The sequence below is a fragment of the Bos grunniens genome, chromosome 13 (assembly GCF_055505025.1).
Source record: "Bos grunniens cultivar Pamir isolate PY7600 chromosome 13, Bosgru_T2T1.0, whole genome shotgun sequence".
Classification (NCBI taxonomy): Eukaryota; Metazoa; Chordata; class Mammalia; order Artiodactyla; family Bovidae; genus Bos; species Bos grunniens.
Genome location: NC_141177.1, coordinates 7970761 through 7988639, shown reverse-complemented (window position 1 = coordinate 7988639; position 17879 = coordinate 7970761). Strand labels below are relative to the sequence as shown.

General features: G+C 41.3%; 1 long non-coding RNA gene and 1 other non-coding gene across 3 annotated transcripts in view; both read right to left on the bottom strand.

The window, feature by feature from the left end:
• LOC147360077 (uncharacterized) overlaps positions 1-17879 on the bottom strand; it is a 45371-nt gene that overhangs the window by 25109 nt on the left and 2383 nt on the right. The gene's annotated exons all lie outside the window — the stretch shown is intronic.
• LOC147360078 (U6 spliceosomal RNA) lies at positions 15891-15994 on the bottom strand. Its single transcript, XR_015140094.1, has one exon. It is a non-coding gene; the product is annotated as a U6 spliceosomal RNA (small nuclear RNA).

Sequence of the window (17879 nt, the reverse complement as noted above, 5' to 3'; positions counted from 1 at the left end):
GACCCTAGAATTTCCTTCCAGGGCTGTTTGAGCTTCCTCCCCAGGGCCATCCTCCCACGAGCAGATGGCATCAGCAAGGTCCACATGTTGCAGCCCCAGAGAAAGCCAAGCACAGGGGTCAGGTCAGAGCTGGCACATAGGCACTGGCATGTGCCAACGTGTGCGTGGAGCTCCTCATAGTAGAAGGAGTTAGAGGTAGAAGGAAAAGGGAGGTAGGCTATAGGCTGGGTGAAATTCCAGCCAGAACATGGAGAAGTCCAAGAATTCTAAATCTGAACCTGGCAATCCAAGTCGTCATGGCAGTGTATTTGTAAAAGTAGGAGACTTGATAAAGCTTTATTTAACATTTGAATATTTAGACATACGGTAAGTGGGCCTCCATTTGTACAATTGCCCTGGGTCCCACAGATTGATAAGGGCAGCTGATCAGAGCAAATTGGTATCATTCAGCTGCCTCTTCCACATGGACAGTCACTTCAGAAGGCCATTCAGTGAGATTCTTCATCAAATGCCACCCATTATCGGGTGCTCTCTCTTGAGCTCTTATTGCCAGAGGGCCCTAGGAGGCTGCCAGCCTGCAATAGGACAGTACATCAGGTTGCTCTCCCAGCTTGAGACCACAGTGTCCACAATTAATGGCAGACTGGCATGAATCTGAAAGTCCGAACCTACCAATAGGAGAGGATTCACCGTGGGGGACTGGGAAAGAGAAAAGTTTTCAGTTCCACCCCAGACCTAAAAACCCATTTCAAGGGCTGCTGTAATCAACTCCACTGTCAACGTGAAAGATATTCCAAAAAATATAGAGTGAAAAGAACAGTTGTCCAAGAATGGAGAGAGCACACAAATAATTTCCAAGTAGCGTTTATTAATTTCTAAGTGAAAGTGAAAGTTGCTCAGTCCTGTCTGACTCTTTGCAACCCCATGGACTGTATATATAGGCCATGGAATTTTCCGGGCCAGAATACTGGAGTGGGTAGCCTTTCCCTTCTCCAGGGGATCTTCCCAACCCTGGGATCGAACCCAGGTTTCTCTGCATACCAGCTGAGCCACAAGGGAAGCCCCTAATGTCTAAGTAGTGTTAGTTAATCGACTTACCTTCAACACATGACAGAGGTAAGTGAATGAATGAAAGTGTGTTGCTTCCAGCCTCTCAACTTCAGAAAACTCCAGTTCTTCCCTCTGCAGTTCTCAAATCCCTAAGGGACCCAAGACTATCTAACCTACAGTCTGAGAGGGCATCACTGACAACTGGAATGTTCAGTATTAGTAGAGCTGAATGCCTTTCTTATTATTTTAGATAAAAATTATACTTAGAAATAGTTCCTCTGTTGTCCTCTTCAATTCCAATGGTTAATCTGACCTACTTCACATTGGAGACCCTGCCATAGATGATGAATTCCAATTAGAGGAGTTAAAAGACTTAGAGCAGGTTATCTGCTGAAACAGATGCCCAGCAACCAAGGCTTCTCCAAATTAAAAGGAGAAAATTCGGTTAGACATTTTAGTTACCTCATTGGAGAGAAAGTTCAAGAATTTCACCTCCTGCTAATGAATATGGAGAAAGGGAACAGGGCCACAGCAGAACGAGGAATTACTGAGAAGTCAGAAGACCAGCACCTAGTTCAGCCTCTACCCAACCACGTGATTGCCTCAGTTTCCCCATTTGTAAAATCAGAGGGTCAGCCTTGATGCTTGCAAGTTGAAAAGCTTAGATATGCATCAAATTAAGGGCTGCAAGTTCAAATGATTGTAGGGGCCAAGGAGAAAAGATACATGAATGAAGAAGCCCAGGAGAGACAGCACAGGGCGTGGTGGAAACCATGGTGAACGGAAGAGAAAAACCACTAGTCAGCTCCATCAGCTGCCACCGTTTAGGCAGGAATAGAAGCCGATTATTGACAGATGTTCCAATTATTTGGGGAGGAACAGAAATCCAGATGTTAGAGAAGTTTTTCGTCTCATTCATGATGCCATCCAATTTTTAAAAACAATTTTTGGTAACACTGGGCACACAAAATCCACCCTGTTTTAGACACGGTCACACGGAACTACAATTCAACTTCACTGGCAGCATTGACTGGAAAGGCTTTATGTTGCCCTGTCCTCATGGCCTTAATGTTTACTTCTGCAAAAGATGTTTATTCGCCTGGGAAGTGGCTCCCTAACAGAAACATTTGTTTTAACTGTTGTGGCAAATCATCCATTTGCTAGGAGACCAAGAAGAACAGCCAAACTTTTTTCCCCTACAAGAGAGGCCAGCTTATAAAAGCATTTGCGGATTTGTTTGTTTGTCTCTGTAAGAGAGGCCAAAGTTGCCTTGGCATACAGTGATGCCCTCTTGTACAGTTGGGATGCAAGTTTATAACCCGGCACTGCAAATTCAGCACCTGATAAGGGAGACCTTGATAATCTTGGTAGAATTTACACTCAGTCTTACACACAACTGTCCATGTGAAGACCCATTCTTCTTCCTTCCTCATTCACTTGTCCATTCATTTATCTGAGCCTGCTTTGTGGCTGATATTGACCTATTTTTTATAATAAATATCAAGTTAATTTCTATCCTTGCTTCACACCATTTCATGCAAATGATCCCTGCCTAAATGCACATTTCAAAGGGGACTCGTTTTATTTGATCCTTCAATCTTAACTTTGCCCTCTAAGCATGCCAGAGATACCTAGAGCCTCAATTTTTAATATAACTGTACAAAAAATTATGGGAAAATAGAATCCAAATGATGGACTAGATTTTTTTATATAATCAGGCAGGAATTAATTTTTCAAAATAATTGTCTAGAGGTGATTCAGTTTCACATCCTCTTTAAATATGTATTTTTCAGTGTTCTATGGCTTGAAGGAACGATTTTAAATTAGTGTATAGAGTAGGCTCAGAATCATAAAATAAAAATGCTAGCAGTGAAGCTCTGTCATCTTGGTTGCAAAACTATTTTGTCTAAATGATATTCTGCCTTCCTGTTAAATCCACTTTCTTCCGCTCTCTTTCACTGTCTAAATAATTTTATCAGTGGAAAGACAGAGGATTGGGACTTCCCTGGTGGTCCAATGGTTAAGACTCTGCACTTCCACTGCAGGGGGCGTGGGTTCAATCCCTGGTTGGGGAACTAGGACCTCGCATGCTGTGCGGCTTGGGGGAAAAAAGAAAGATAAGAGGATTGTTTGAATAATTGCCACTTAAGAGATGTCCTGGCTGGAGAAATTCTAAGATGGCTCCCATGATCTCTGCCCTGGTGTTAATGCCCTGTAGAATTCCATCCCCTGCAGGGGCGGGGGCCCTGTGACTTCCTCCAAGCCAGTAGAATTTGGCAAAGGTGATGGAACGTCTCTCCCTTAATTAGGTTACATTAAATGGCAAAGGTGAAGGGAGTTACTCCTATGATTTTATATATACACATATAATTTATATAAATGTAAATAGTATATTTTATTACATATATAAAACTTCACAGGAATTTTTATATAAAATATGTATATAAAGGTTTTACATGTGTGTGTGAGAGAGAACTCTGTTGCTAGCATGATCTAGAGGAGGGAGAGATTCTGGCCTTGAAGCAAACAGCTTTACCTCTGTGAGCTCTCCATGGTGAGTATGAACTCCCCAGAGTGAGTGCAAATGGTACTGACCCAGGTCCTTGCACTCTTTCCTCTATAGAAACTGTTAAGAGGCTGGGGCTTCCCTGGTGGCTCAGACGGTAAAGAATCTGCCTGCAGTGCAGGAGACCCGGGTTCGATCCCTGGGTGGGGAAGATTCCCTGGAGAAGGGAATGGATACCCACTCCCTTGCCTGGAGAATTCCATGGACAGAGAAGCCTGCTGGGCTCCAGCCCATGGGGTCGCAAAGAGTCAGACACAACTGAAGCGACTTAGCATGTGCAAGAGGCCAGATGAGAAATTCAGGAAGGCCTTATGCTGTAGCATGAGACAGGGAGAACTAGTAACAGGTACCCCTGCTGGGCCTGGCAGAAGGCTGGCTCGTCCCTTAAATAGGGTTAAGAGGGTGGAGCAGGTCAGTGGGTGGGGCCAGAGGCGTGGCTTAGGTGGCCCACCCCTTGCTGGCAGTGTGTGCAGGCACAGGTAGAACCCTGCTTTTGCTTCTGCCATCTCAGGAGTGGGGGTTCGTTGGTGGCCTTTTTTATCTTGTACATAATTTGCCCCAGTGGACAGAGGTATGGTTATTTTTAGCCCCTTTCAGTTCAGTTCAGTTCAGTTGCTCAGTCGTGTCCAACTCTTTGCGACCCCATGAATCGCAGCACGCCAGGCCTCCCTGTCCATCACCATCTCCCGAGTTCACTCAAACTCATGTCCATCGAGTCGGTGATGCCATCCAGCCATCTCATCCTCTGTCATCCCCCTTTCCTCCTGCCCCCAATCCCTCCCAGTATCAGAGTCTTTTCCAATGAGTCAACTCTTCGCATAAGGTGGCCAAAGTACTGGAGTTTCAGCTTTAGCATCGTTCCTTCCAAAGAACACCCAGGACTGATCTCCTTTAGAATGGACTGGTTGGATCTCCTTGCAGTCCAAGGGACTCTCAAGAGTCTTCTCCAACACCACAGTTCAAAAGCATCAATTTTTCAGTGCTCAGCTTTCTTCACAGTCCAACTCTCACATCCATACATGACCACAGGAAAAACCATAGCCTTGACTAGACGGACTTTTGTTGGCAAAGTAATGTCTCTGCTTTTCAATATGCTATCTAGGTTGGTCATAACTTTCCTTCCAAGGAGTAAGCGTCTTTTAATTTCATGGCTGCGGTCACCATCTGCGGTGATTTTGGAGCCCAAAAAATAAAGTCTGTCACTATTTCCACTGTTTCTCATCTATTTGCCATGAAGTGATGGGACCAGATGCCCTGATCTTAGTTTTCTGAATGTTGAGCTTTAAGCCAACATTTTCACTCTCCTCTTTCACTTTCATCAAGAGGCTTTTTAGTTCCTCTTCACTTTCTGCCATAAGGGTGGTGTCATCTGCATATCTGAGGTTATTGATATTTCTCCCTGCAATCTTGATTCCAGCTTGTGCTTCTTCCAGCCCAGTGTTTCTCATGATGTACTCTGCATATAAGTTAAATAAGCAGGGTGACAATATACAGCCTTGATGTATTCCTTTTCCTATTTGGAACCAGTCTGTTGCTCCATGTCCAGTTCTAACTGTTGCTTCCTGACCTGCAGATAGGTTTCTCAAGAGGCAGGTCAGGTGGTCTGGTATTCCCATCTGTTTCAGAATTTTCCACAGTTTATTGTGATCCACACAGTCAAAGGCTTTGGCATAGTCAATAAAGCAGAAATCGATGTTTTTCTGGAACTCTCTTGCTTTTTCGATGACCCAGCAGATGTTGGCAATTTGATCTCTGGTTCCTCTGCCTTTTCTAAAACCAGCTTGAACATCTGGAAGTTCACGGTTCACGTATTGCTGAAGCCTGGCTTGGAGAATTTTGAGCATTACTTTACTAGCGTGTGAAATGAATGCAGTTGTGTGGTAGTTTGAGCATTCTTTGGCATTGCTTTTCTTTGGGATTGGAATGAAAACTGACCTTTTCCAGTCCTGTGGCCACTGCTGAGTTTTCCAAATTTGCTGGCATATTGAGTTCAGCACTTTCACAGCATCATCTTTCAGGATTTGAAAGAGCTCAACTGGAATTCCATCACCTCCACTAGCTTTGTTCGTAGTGATGCTTTCTAAGGCCCACTTGACTTCACATTCCAGGATGTCTGGCTCTAGGTCAGTGATCACAGCATCGTGATTATCTGGGTGGTGAAGATCTTTTTTGTACAGTTCTTCTGTGTATTCTTGCCACCTCTTCTTAATATCTTCTGCTTGTGTTAGGTCCATACCATTTCTGTCCTTTATCGAGCCCATCTTTGCATGAAATGTTCCCTTGGTATCTCTAATTTTCTTGAAGAGATCGCTAGTCTTTTCCATTCTGTTGTTTTCCTCTATTTCTTTGCATTGATCGCTGAGGAAGGCTTTCTTATCTCTTCTTGCTAGTCTTTGGAACTCTGCATTCAGATGCTTATATCTTTCCTTTTCTCCTTTGCTTTTTGCTTCTCTTCTTTTCACAGCTATTTGTAAGGCCTCCCCAGACAGCCGTTTTGCTTTTTGCATTTCTTTTCCATGGGGATGGTCTTGATCCCTGTCTCCTGAACAATGGACAAACCTCCGTCCATAGTTCATCAGGCACTCTATCTATCAGATCTAGTCCCTTAAATCTATTTCTCACTTCCACTGTATAATCATAGGGGATTGATTTAGCCCCTTTAGTTTCTTTGTATTCTGTTGCTAGAGGAGATGTTTGTCCAGGTGCTAGCACTGCAGCAAAGAGTCCCAGGTCCTTGGTCTCAGCCTGTCTCATGAACTCTGTAGGATGGATGTGGTCTCTCCATGGTGAACTGAACCCCTTATGATGAGGACAATGTGGCAGGGAACTGCAGGTGGCCTCTGGGATCTGATAGTGGCCTCCAGTTGGTGGCCTTTAAAGAGCTGGGGCCTCAGTCATGCAACCACAGGGAAATGAATTGTGCCACAAACCTGAAGGAGGTTGGGAGTAAGTCCTTTCCCCAGTTGTTAAGCCTGTGGGTGAAAACGCTGCCTGGCTAGACCCTGACTGTGGCCCAGTGAGATGTGTAGAGGACTCAGTGAAACTGAACCCGGACTCCTGACCCACAGAAACGGAGCTAGTAAGTGTGTGTTGTTTTAAGCCATGTAGTTTGTGATAACTGGGGCTGTACAGCAATAGAAAACTAATAGAATTGATTTGCGAGGACTTTTGCAAATATTTCAAGTCAAAAAAACTTTAATGCTGAGAAAGACTAGTCCAACCCCTTCATTTTAGAGGAGCCCTGGAAATCAGAAATAGGGGCAGACACACAGCACGCAGTGATAAAACCAGGAATCCTACCTCCTGGGAAGTGGATTTTATCCGAAAATCTCATACCTAAAAATAGAACAAGGATAGCTAGCACTGTGTTATGTACCAAGTCTGTGCTATGTGATTTGCATAGATCATTTTACCCTAAAATAATTCCTTTTTGAAAAATGACCATTTTACAATTTGTTTTTAATTAATTGCTGGATCATATGGTAGTTCTATTTTTTTTTTAATTTTTTAAGGACCCAACATACTGTTTTCCATAGTGCTTGCACCAATTTACGTCATTTCCACTAAGAGTGCACGAGTGCACAATTTACTCACATCCTCGTCAACACTTGTTATTGCTTGTCTTTTTGATAATAGCCTTTCTGAAAAGTGTGAGGTGACAGCCCATTTGGTTTTGATTTGCGTCTCCCCGATGATGAGTGATGTTGAGCATTCTTTCGTGTGCCTTCTGGCCATCTGATATCTTCTTTGGAAAAATGTCTATTCCAATCTTCTGCCCATTTTTTAACCAAATTGTTTGATTTTTTGCTGTTGAGTTGTATGTATATGTGTGTTCTTTATATATTTTGGTTATTAGCACCTTATCGGATACATGATTTACAATCATGTTTCTTGCATCCGGTATGTTGCCATTTCAGTAGGGGTTCCAGTTTCATTCTTTTACATGTGGCTCTCCAGTTTTCCCAACACTATTTTATTAAAGAGAATATCCTTTCCCCATTGTATATTCTCGGCTTCTTTGTTGTAAATCAATTGATCATATACCCATGGATTTATTTCTGGGCTTTCTATCTGTTCTATTGATCTATGCCTAGTTGCTTTGGCTATGACTCCAATGGGCTTCTCTGATGGCTCTGTGGTAAAGAATCTGCCAGCTAGCAGGAGACGCAGGTTTGATCCTTGGGTGGGGAAAAACTCCTGGAGAAGGAAATGACAAGCCACTCCAGTATTCTTACCTGGGAAATTCCATGGATTAGAGGACCCTGGCAGGCTGCAGTCCATGAGGTCATAAAATTGTCAGACATGATTTAGTGATTCAACAACAACAGCAATGACCTCTAGTACTGTTGGATAAAAGTGGCAAGAGTGGGCATCCTTGTCTTGTTCCTGATTTTAGAGAGATAGCTTTCACCTTTTCACCATTGAGTTTGATGCTAGCTGTGAGCTTATCATATATATCCTTTATCATATCACATCATTACATTTCCTCTATATCCACATTGTTGAGAGTTTTCTTTTGACCATAAATAGATGTTGAATTTTGAAAATGCTTTTTCTGCATCTACTGAGTGATCATATGATTTTTATCCTTGATTTTGTTAATGTGGTGTATCACATTGATTTGTGGATGTTAAACCATCTTTGGATCCTTGGAGTAAATCCCACTTGATCATGGTGTATGATGCTTTTAATTTATTGTTGAATTCAATTTGCTAATATTTTGTTAAAGATTTTGCAACTAAGTTTATCAGGAATATTGGCCTGTAATTTTCTTTTTCTTTTTTTGTACCATCCTTGTCTGGTTTTCTTATCAGGGTAATTCTGGACTCTTAAAATGTATTTAGGGGAGTTCTCTCCTCTTCTGTTTTTGGAAGAGTTTGAAAAGGATTGGTATTAATTCTTCTTTGACTGTTTAGTAGAATTCACCATCTGGTCCTCGACTTTTGTTTGTTCAGAGGTTTTTGATTACTGATCCAGTCTCCTTGCTAGTAATCAGTCTGTTCAGATTTTCCATTTCATCATGATTAAGTCTTGGTAGGTTGTATGTTTCTAGGAATTTATCCATTTCTTTTAGGTTGTCCAATGCGTTGGCATGTAATTGTTCATAGTCATCTCCTATGATCTTTTGTGTTTCTGTGGTATCAGTTGTAACATTTTTCATTACTGATTTTATTTATTTGAGCCTTTTCTACCCATTCCAGTATTCTTGCCTGGAGAATTCCATGCACAGAGGAGGCTGGCGCTCTTTCTTGGTAATTCTACCTAAAGCTTTGTCAGTTTATCTTTTGTTTATTCTTTTTATCATACATAAATACTGTCACTCATATTATTTGTGACATCCCATAAATTACATTTCTCATACATATAGATTCACCTTCTTCTTAAATGCTGTCAAATATGGATACACCAGGGCACTTAGCCATTTCTCTTCAGTTGCCTTTTGCTTCCTTCTGCTTATTCTTATAAACAAGGTTCGATTAAATTTTTTTTGTACACGCTCACTGTAGACTACCTTAACCTGGGTCTCTAGTGAGGAGACAGATTATAGAATTCTTGGGTTATTCTTTACATTTTAATTAATATCTCCAAATTTTTCTCTTAAGTGGTCACACCAATTTGAACTTACAAGGGATTTTACACAAGAGAAATCATGCACACGAAACTCAATAACCTATAGTCAAGCATTGAATGTGGCAGAGACTGCTGTCACTCAGTATGTCTTCCTACCTTAGTAATAGAATACAACTGATCCTTGAACAACATGGGTTTGAACTGCAATGGGTCCCCTTATACATGGATTTTTTCCAATAAATAGCATATTACAGTACCATACAATCCGGTTGGTTGAATCTACAGATACGGACAACCCACTGTAAAGTTATACTTGGATTTTTGACTAGGTCAGCATGCCTAACCCTCACATTATTCAAAGGCCAACTGTATTTAGTTCGGCACTATCTATCTGCCTAAATAAAAATAAAATCCACATTTTCCAAACTCCCATGGAGCTAGACATAGTTATATCATTAAATTCTGGTCAATAGAATGTGAAGGAGGTGATGTGTTCAACTTCTGCGCAGATCCTTTAGGAGAAAAGAATGAGCCCTACGGCGCTTTCCCCTCTTCCTGCTGACTGGAATGCAGATGTGATTACTGGCACTAGAGCAGCCATCTTGGACTGTAAAATGGAAGCCACCTGTCAATGGCAGAGCAGAAAAAACAGAAGGACCCTGGGTCCCATGACGGTGGAGCTATCAAACCAGCCATCCACTGCCTACCCAGACTTTTAAGCAAGAGAAAGAGAAGCGTATTGAATAAAAGCCACTTTGGGGGAATGTCTTTCTGTCACAACAGCCAAAACAATGCAATTATTAAATTCTAAAAGAAAATTATCTGGTAAAAGAAGATTCCAACTGGGGGGATTATAAAAATATTATTTTACTTGATCTTCCCAGTAATTCTACAAGGAGGAAATTTTGTATATGGGTATTTAATTGCCATTACTGTTGTAGATTGTTAAGAACGTTTATAGTACAACTATTTTATTCCCCTTGAGACTTTTCTACACTGTTGGAGAGGGAAGGCCAAGGGATTCAGCTCCGTTGAAGGAACCAGGAAGAAATGTTGTCCAAACCAACTGGGGTTTTGGCAATGAATCTGCATTTGTTCACCAGTATAGCTTTTGTTTAGATTCCACTGTTTTGAAAAATTAAGTGGTTGAGTATTTTAAATTTTTTCCTAATCCGAGTGTAACGAATGACCTTTCCTCTCCTTAGGTCACTAAAAAGAATTTTCTTGTGTTTGTGGCTAATTCCTTCATGGCAGAGGCCCAAATAAGGGGACAGGGGGACACTTAGGTCAAAACTAAACATGAGATGAGAGCAGGATCCTGGATTTCCTGCGGCTCATTCCATTTTCAGTCATCCATACTGCTATACATGTGTTTGAGTGGTTTTTTGTGTACTGAATAAGCTGTACACAAATTCTAGGAAATAATTTTGAATTACTAAAGTTACAACTTACCAAACCTAGTTTCTCCCCCTTGGGTTTTTAAGTTTCCTTTTTCAAATCTATTGCTCTAAGAACAAAATAACAAAATTCAGCCAGTGTTTTTAAGGAAGTCATGGATTAATATTTGGTCCCACTTAAAACGTAACTAATTAAATGCCTTAAAACACTTGAAATTGCATTTCTAAATTTGATATCCTGGATTTTCTTTGCAAGTACTTTAACTGTTCAATATTTCTACTTCTCAGTCCATTCTTTTTTTTTTTTTTTTTTTTAAAGAGAGAGTGACTCTATTTTATTCTTTATTTATTTATGGCCATGCTTGGTCTTCGTTGCTGTGCGCAGGTTTTCCCTAGTTTCGGGGAGCAGGGGCTATTCTTCACTGCTGTGTGCAGACTTCTCATTGCAGTGGCTTCTCTTGTTGCAGAGCAAGGGCTCTCGAGCCCGGGCTCAGCAGCTGTGGCACACGGGCTTTGTTGTACCGTGGCATGTGGGATGGTCCCAGATCAGAGATCAAACCTCCCCAGCACTGGCAGGCAGATTCTTAAACACTGGACCACCAGAGAAGTTCTCAATCAGGTTTATAAATCTAATAGATAACACTTATACAGAAAACCTTAAATTCTCTTATGTGTTCTAAATGATTACAGATAAACTTAGTGCAACTTTGACTTACAAATTTCACATTTAAGCAGTGCTTCAATAACATTAAACATGATAATTAACAAGTCTGACCAACATCCTACTCTGATGGGTCCAAGTCACTTAAACATGAGTCTCGTAAAGTATGTAAACTGCTAAATATGAACAATTTCCTTCTTAACAAAAAATATTAATATGATGATTTTGACTTTGTTGAGTATTTCCACATTTATTTATGAACCTTAGTTAAAATATGCTTCCTGATAAAACTGCTTTCCCGTTTCAGCTATTTCTATAATTCACTCTAAATGTTCCTGGAGTTTGAAGATGAAGAACTAAAGAGCCTCTTGATGAAAGTGAAACAGGAGAATGACAAAGTTGGCTTAAAGCTCAACATTCAAAAAACTAAGATCATGGCATCTGGTCCCATCGGTTCATGGCAAATAGATGGGGAAACAATGGAAATAGTGACAGACTTTACTTTGGGGGTTCCAAAATCACTGCAGATGGTGACTGCAGCCATGAAATTAAAAGACGCTTATTCCTTGGAATAAAAGTTATGACCAACCTAGACAGCATATTAAAAAGCAAAGACATCACTTTGCCAACAAAGGTCCATCTAGTCAAAGCTATGGTAGTAGTCATGTATGGATGTGAGAGTTGGACTATAAAGAAAGCTGAGCACTGAAGAATTGATGCTTTTGAACTGTGGTGTTGGAGAAGACTCTTGAGAGTCACTTGGACAGCAAGGAGATCCAACCAGTCCATTCTAAAGGAAATCAGTCCTGAATATTCATTCGAAGGTCTGATGCTGAAGCCGAAACTCCAATACTTTGGCCACCTGATGTGAAGAACTGACTCATTTGAAAAGACCCTGATGCTGGGAAAGATTGAGGACAGGAGGAGAAGGGGATGACAGAAGATGAGATGGCAGGATGGCATCACCGACTCAATGGACATGAGTCTGAGTAAACTCTGGGAGCTGGTGATGGACATGGAGGCCTGGCGTGCTGCAGTCCATGGGGTCACCAAAAGTCAGACATGACTGAGCAACTGAACTGAACTGAACTGTTCTGGAGTTTAAAGATGCTTACCTTCTAGGGCAATTATTCCCCTCAAGTAGCTGAGATTGTTTCCAACTAGACTTCTTAACTTGGGGTGCATGGCAGAATTCAGGGGGGTCTGTAAACTTGGATGTTAAAAAAAGTATCTTTATATTCACCAACCTCTAACTGAAAATTAACACTCCCTTCAAATGTGAATGTGGCAACAAACCATAACAGATGAACAGGACCTCAACTCTGTTACCAGCAGGAAGTATGGGCATTTTCATATCATATTATGGTTGTTAACAAACATCTTGAAATATCTTCTATATTCAGCATTACTTCAAAATTATGAAAATTAAAGGCCTTCTCCTTTATTAATGTATTAGTAAAGGAACTCACATGACTATGTCACAATATTTTAATATTTTTATGGAGGTATGTGCTCAGTGGCTCAGTACTGTCCAACTCTTTGTGACCCCATGGGACTGTAGCCCGCCAGGCTCCTCTGTTCATGGAATTTTCCAGGCAAGAATACTGGAGTGGGTTGCCATTTCCTCCAGACCCAGGGATTGAACCCAAGTCTCATGCATCTCCTGCATGGGCAGATGGATACTTTACCGCTTTACCATGTCACCTCTTTGGGAACATTTTAAGGGTTTAATTGTATCATTTTTGATGTATAGATATATAGATAGAGATATACAGTGAAGTCATCAATACAATCCACAAACTGGACTTTTCTTTTATTGTTTGTTTGCCACATGGCATGCAGGGTCTTAGATCCCTGACTAGGGATTGATCTCATCCCCCTGCATTGGGAGTGCAGAATCTTAACCACTGGGCTGCCAAGGAACTCCCCCCACACTGGACTTTCTCATCATATCCTCGACAGTTTCTTTGAGCTCTTGTGTAATCCATCCTTCCTGCCACACCCATCCACAGGTGACCATTGCTTTGCTTTTTGTCACTGTATATTAGTTTGCCTTTTTGAGAATTTTATATAATTGGAATCATGCATTGAGTCCTTATGGAGTGAATGAGGGTCTGGCAGTTTCCTTCAGCATAATGATATTGATATTCATCTATGTTCTGTGTGTACATTTCTTTTATTGCTGAGTACTAGTCCACTCGGAGAAGGCAATGGCACCCCACTCCAGTACTCTTGCCTGGAAAATCCCACGGATGGAGGAGCCTGGTGGGCTGCAGTCCATGGGGTCGCTAAGAGTCGGACACGACTGAGCAACTTCACTTTCACTTTTCACTTTCATGCATTGGAGAAGGAAATGGCAACCCGCTCCAGTGTTCTTGCCTGGAGAATCCCAGGGACGGGGGAGCCTGGTGGGCTGCCGTCTATGGGGTCGCACAGAGTCGGACACGACTGAAGCGACTTAGCAGCAGCAGCAGCAGCAGTCCACTGCATGGATATACCACAATCTGTTTATTCATTTACCTGCTAATGAATAGTTTCACTGTTTCCAATTCTTAGCAATTACAAATAAACTTGCTATCAACATTCACATACAAATCTTTGTGTGGATTTGTGTTTTCCTTTCCCTTGGGTGTTAGATGGCTGGGTCACATGACTGGGAGATGTTTTACATTTTGAGAAACTGCAAAACAGTTTTCCAGAGTGGTTGTACCATTTTACATTCCTACTAGCCATGGATAAGAGTTTAGCTGCTCCATATCCTTGTCAGCACTTGGTATAGTCAGTCTTTTCAATTTTAGCCAACCTAATGACTACATAGTGGTATTTCATTATATTTTTTAATTTATGTTTCCATGATGATTGATGATGTTGAGCATCTATTTTTGTGCCTATTGGCTATTCATGTATCTTCTCTGAAGTGTTTGTTCAGAAGTTGTACCCATTTTTTAAATTGTTTTGGAAAAGTTATTGAGTTGTTCAAGTTCTTCATATATTGTTATATTTCCCTTATATTTTTATGTCTGTCTGATAGAAGTATTATATTTTTTCCATTCTGTAGCTTGCTCTTCATTTTCTCAGTTTTGTCTTTTGAAGAACAAAAGGTTTTATACTTTGATGTAGCTCAGTTTACTGATGTTCATGGTTGGTACTTTCAGTGCTCTAAGAAATGTTAGCCGACCTCAGAGTTGCAATGATTTTCTCCCTGTGTTGTCTTCTGGAAGATTTACGGTTCTAAGCTTTCCTTTTAGGGCTCTAATCCACTTTGGGTTACTTTTTTTTTTCCATTTTGGGTTAATTTTTGTGAACAATGTGAGGTAATCTTTTTCTTATCAGTAAGAAATAAGAAATTGTTTCTTATCATTATTCAGTTTTCTAGCACCACATGTGCGTTATATGCATTTCTGTATATATACAAGCATTTTTCTGAGTAAATGTCCTTGGACTTCAGCAGACTGCCAAAGAGGTCCCTGGCAGATATTCTAGAGATTCCAGCAGAGTGAGAGATAAGGAACTGCAGACTTTCAGGGAAAATACTCTTGATGTGCTTGTAGGAATCCATCAAGTCAGCCCACCCAGTACGGGGCACCCTTTTTCAGCACAGTGATATTGCATAATAACTATAGATCTGACCCAGAGTGCTGACTGGGGTCTTGTCAGAGATGTGGATGGAATGCCCCAACCCACATCAGGAAGTGTTAGGTTGATGATTTTGTAATTTCAAGGAGGATTGCTCACAGCCCCTGGTCTACTCATGGAAGCTGTCACCGCCTCTTGTGTGATCACTTGATGGAGCTTCACATGTCTTTGTCCTCAGGACATATCCAAGTCGTTCTGTTTAGGCAGGGTGGCCATCTGTCCCAGTCTGCCTGGAGCAGTCCTGGTTTATGCTATAATTGATTTGATTTTTAAAAATCTTTTGGCCATGCTGCACAGTATGGGGGATCTTAGTTCTCCAGCCAGGGATCAAACCTGTGCCCCCTACATTGGCAGGTTGGAGTCTTAACCACTGGACCCACCAGGGAAGTCCTGATGTTTGCTTCTGTTTTTTTTAATTGAAACATAGTTGATTTACAATGTTGTGCTAGCTTCTGGTGTACAGCAGAGTGATTCAGTTATATATATTCTTTTTCATATTCTTTTCCACTGTGGTTTATTACAGGACATTGAATGTAGCTCCTCGTGCTACACAGTAGGACCTTGTCTATCCATCTTGCATATACTAGTTTGCATGTGCTAATCCCAAACATGCTTTATTACAAATAGTGCCCATTCCACTCTCTCCTGTCCCAGTATCAGAAAGCATTCTGATTTGTTCAAGTAGTTCTGTTAGTTTCTGTCTTACAGGCTCTGAGGATCATGAACCCAGCGAAGCACTTTGAAATCCATGGCTTCCGATCTTGACTCTGCAGAGCTCTGGATGCTTCTTCAAGACCCTTTACAAGTACCCACAGGAGAAAGGTGCAAGGCAGGCGGCTGGGATTTTTCAACTCTGATTTCCATATGGAGATTCTATGTACCCTTGTGTGGCTTGTGGGAACCTAGATCCCCAATCAGGGACTGAACCCCGGGCCCTCAGCAGCAAAAGCAAGGAGTCCTAACCACCGATTGCCATGCTTGTTTTTTTTTTTTCTTTTAAATTCATGTTAAAAACATGAAATGCTTCAAAGATTTGCACATCATCTTTGTCCAGGGGCCATGCTAATCTCTGTATCATTCCAATTTTAGAATACGTGCTACCAAAGCAAGCACAATATGCTTACTTTTGAGTTCAATAAAGTTTGAAAGCCACTCATATAATCGATTGCATTTTCCCCTTTGCATTGACTGCCAGGAAGCTCAGCATCTAATTCTCAGTCCGCCAACAAGAAGTGCTCAGAACCTCCTACCCTACATATTTATGCAAATCTCACCCTTGAGTGCCTTTTCTTTCCCTCTCCATGTTTCCCCTTCACCTGCTTTTCTTGTTTTCTCATTCTGCTGCCACATATATGTTTTTGCATGCAACCTCAAGTCCTTTTTGGAAAAAGTCAAGGTTTAAACGAATGCATTAAAACAAAAAAACGATGCTTTTTCTGTAGAGGAGATTTTTACAGATGGGAAAGGAATGTGATTAGAATAAGGCATGATTTGGCATGGTGAGTGCGTATGTGTTTGTAGGATATGTATATACATGTTGAAAGCCTTGTGAAGTTTTTGTTTTCAAAGTTAAGCTGGTCTTCTGGCTTCAGAGGACATTTATACTTGGAAGATTTTAGGGGAAAAAATACTTTACTCCAGGTTAGGCATGCCTGTGGTCTACACTCCAAAGAATCTGTGTTATGGTTAGCATTTTCAGATTTTGTCTGGGATTATTTTTCTGGTCATTATAAAATGAGGACAAATAGTTATCAAGAAGAAATCAAGGGAAAGAGGGACAGGAAAGAAGTGCTCCTGCATAGGAAGGGGGCTGGATTTTAAGTGATCTTGAGTAAGAAATGGGTGCCTTAAATCTTATCTGAGTTTCCATCTCATCTGCTGTGAATCTGTGATCAAGTCCTTTTTCTCCCAAACATGGGGATTCTCACCCTCCGCTGCACACTAGAATCACTGGGAACCTTAAAAAAATATGCTGATGCCTCAGTCCCTCCTCCAGAGAATCTGGTTTAATTGGTCTGGGGTGAGGCCTCAACATGGGGATTTCTAAAAGCTCCCCTGGAGATTCTAATGTGCAAGCCAGGGTTGAGAACCACTGCCCTAAGAGAAGGAAAAAAATAAAATTAATAAGCACCTGCCTCCTGTTTCTGTCTCTGGGGGCCATAGGGTGTGGCTTCGATTTATGAGATAATGGGCCAGATTCTAGTGAAAGAGTTGAGAAGGCGAAGGCAGGTAGGAATAGATTAACCCTTTGTATTCCATTGAGTACTCTTGGTTAATAAGTGTTCATCACCATTTTGCCCACCATTTGCAAGAAGGAACACATTTCACATCCTGACCCAGTATACACACACACACACACACACACACAGTCTTACTCTGCATGCAGTTCACTTGATATTTTCTATTCCAGTCTACTCCATTCTTTTACTTTAGAAAAAAAAAAAAGGCTGCTTACTGCCACTATTTAAACAACATTCTAGGACTTCCCTGGAGGTCCAGTGATCAAGATTCTGCCTTGCAATGCAGGGGACGTGGGTCTGATCCCGGGTCAGGAACTAAGATCCCACGTGCAACTACAGAGCCCAAGCACCACAACTAGAGAATCCACAAAGAAAGCTCCCGCATAATGCAACTAAGACCCAATGCAGCCAAATAAACAAATATCTTTAAAAAATAAATTAAACAACATTCTATGAAGGCTTGTGGACCCAGATAAATTAAACACCTCTGGAGAGCATTAAGATGCTCAGTCTATTATGACTTAGAACTTTTTGCAAAGATGCTATGGGAAGCAAAGTTTGTACAGTAATATCAATATATATAGAACAATGCTCGTGCCCAACTACAGTCACAGGTTCAGGAACATGATCTCAGTGAATCATCCCAATAATAATGTAAGATGGGTACTGTTTTCTCCAGGGCTTCCCTGATGGCTAATTTGGTAAAGAATCTACCTGCAATGTAGGAGACCCAGGTTTGATCTCTGGGTGGGGAAGAT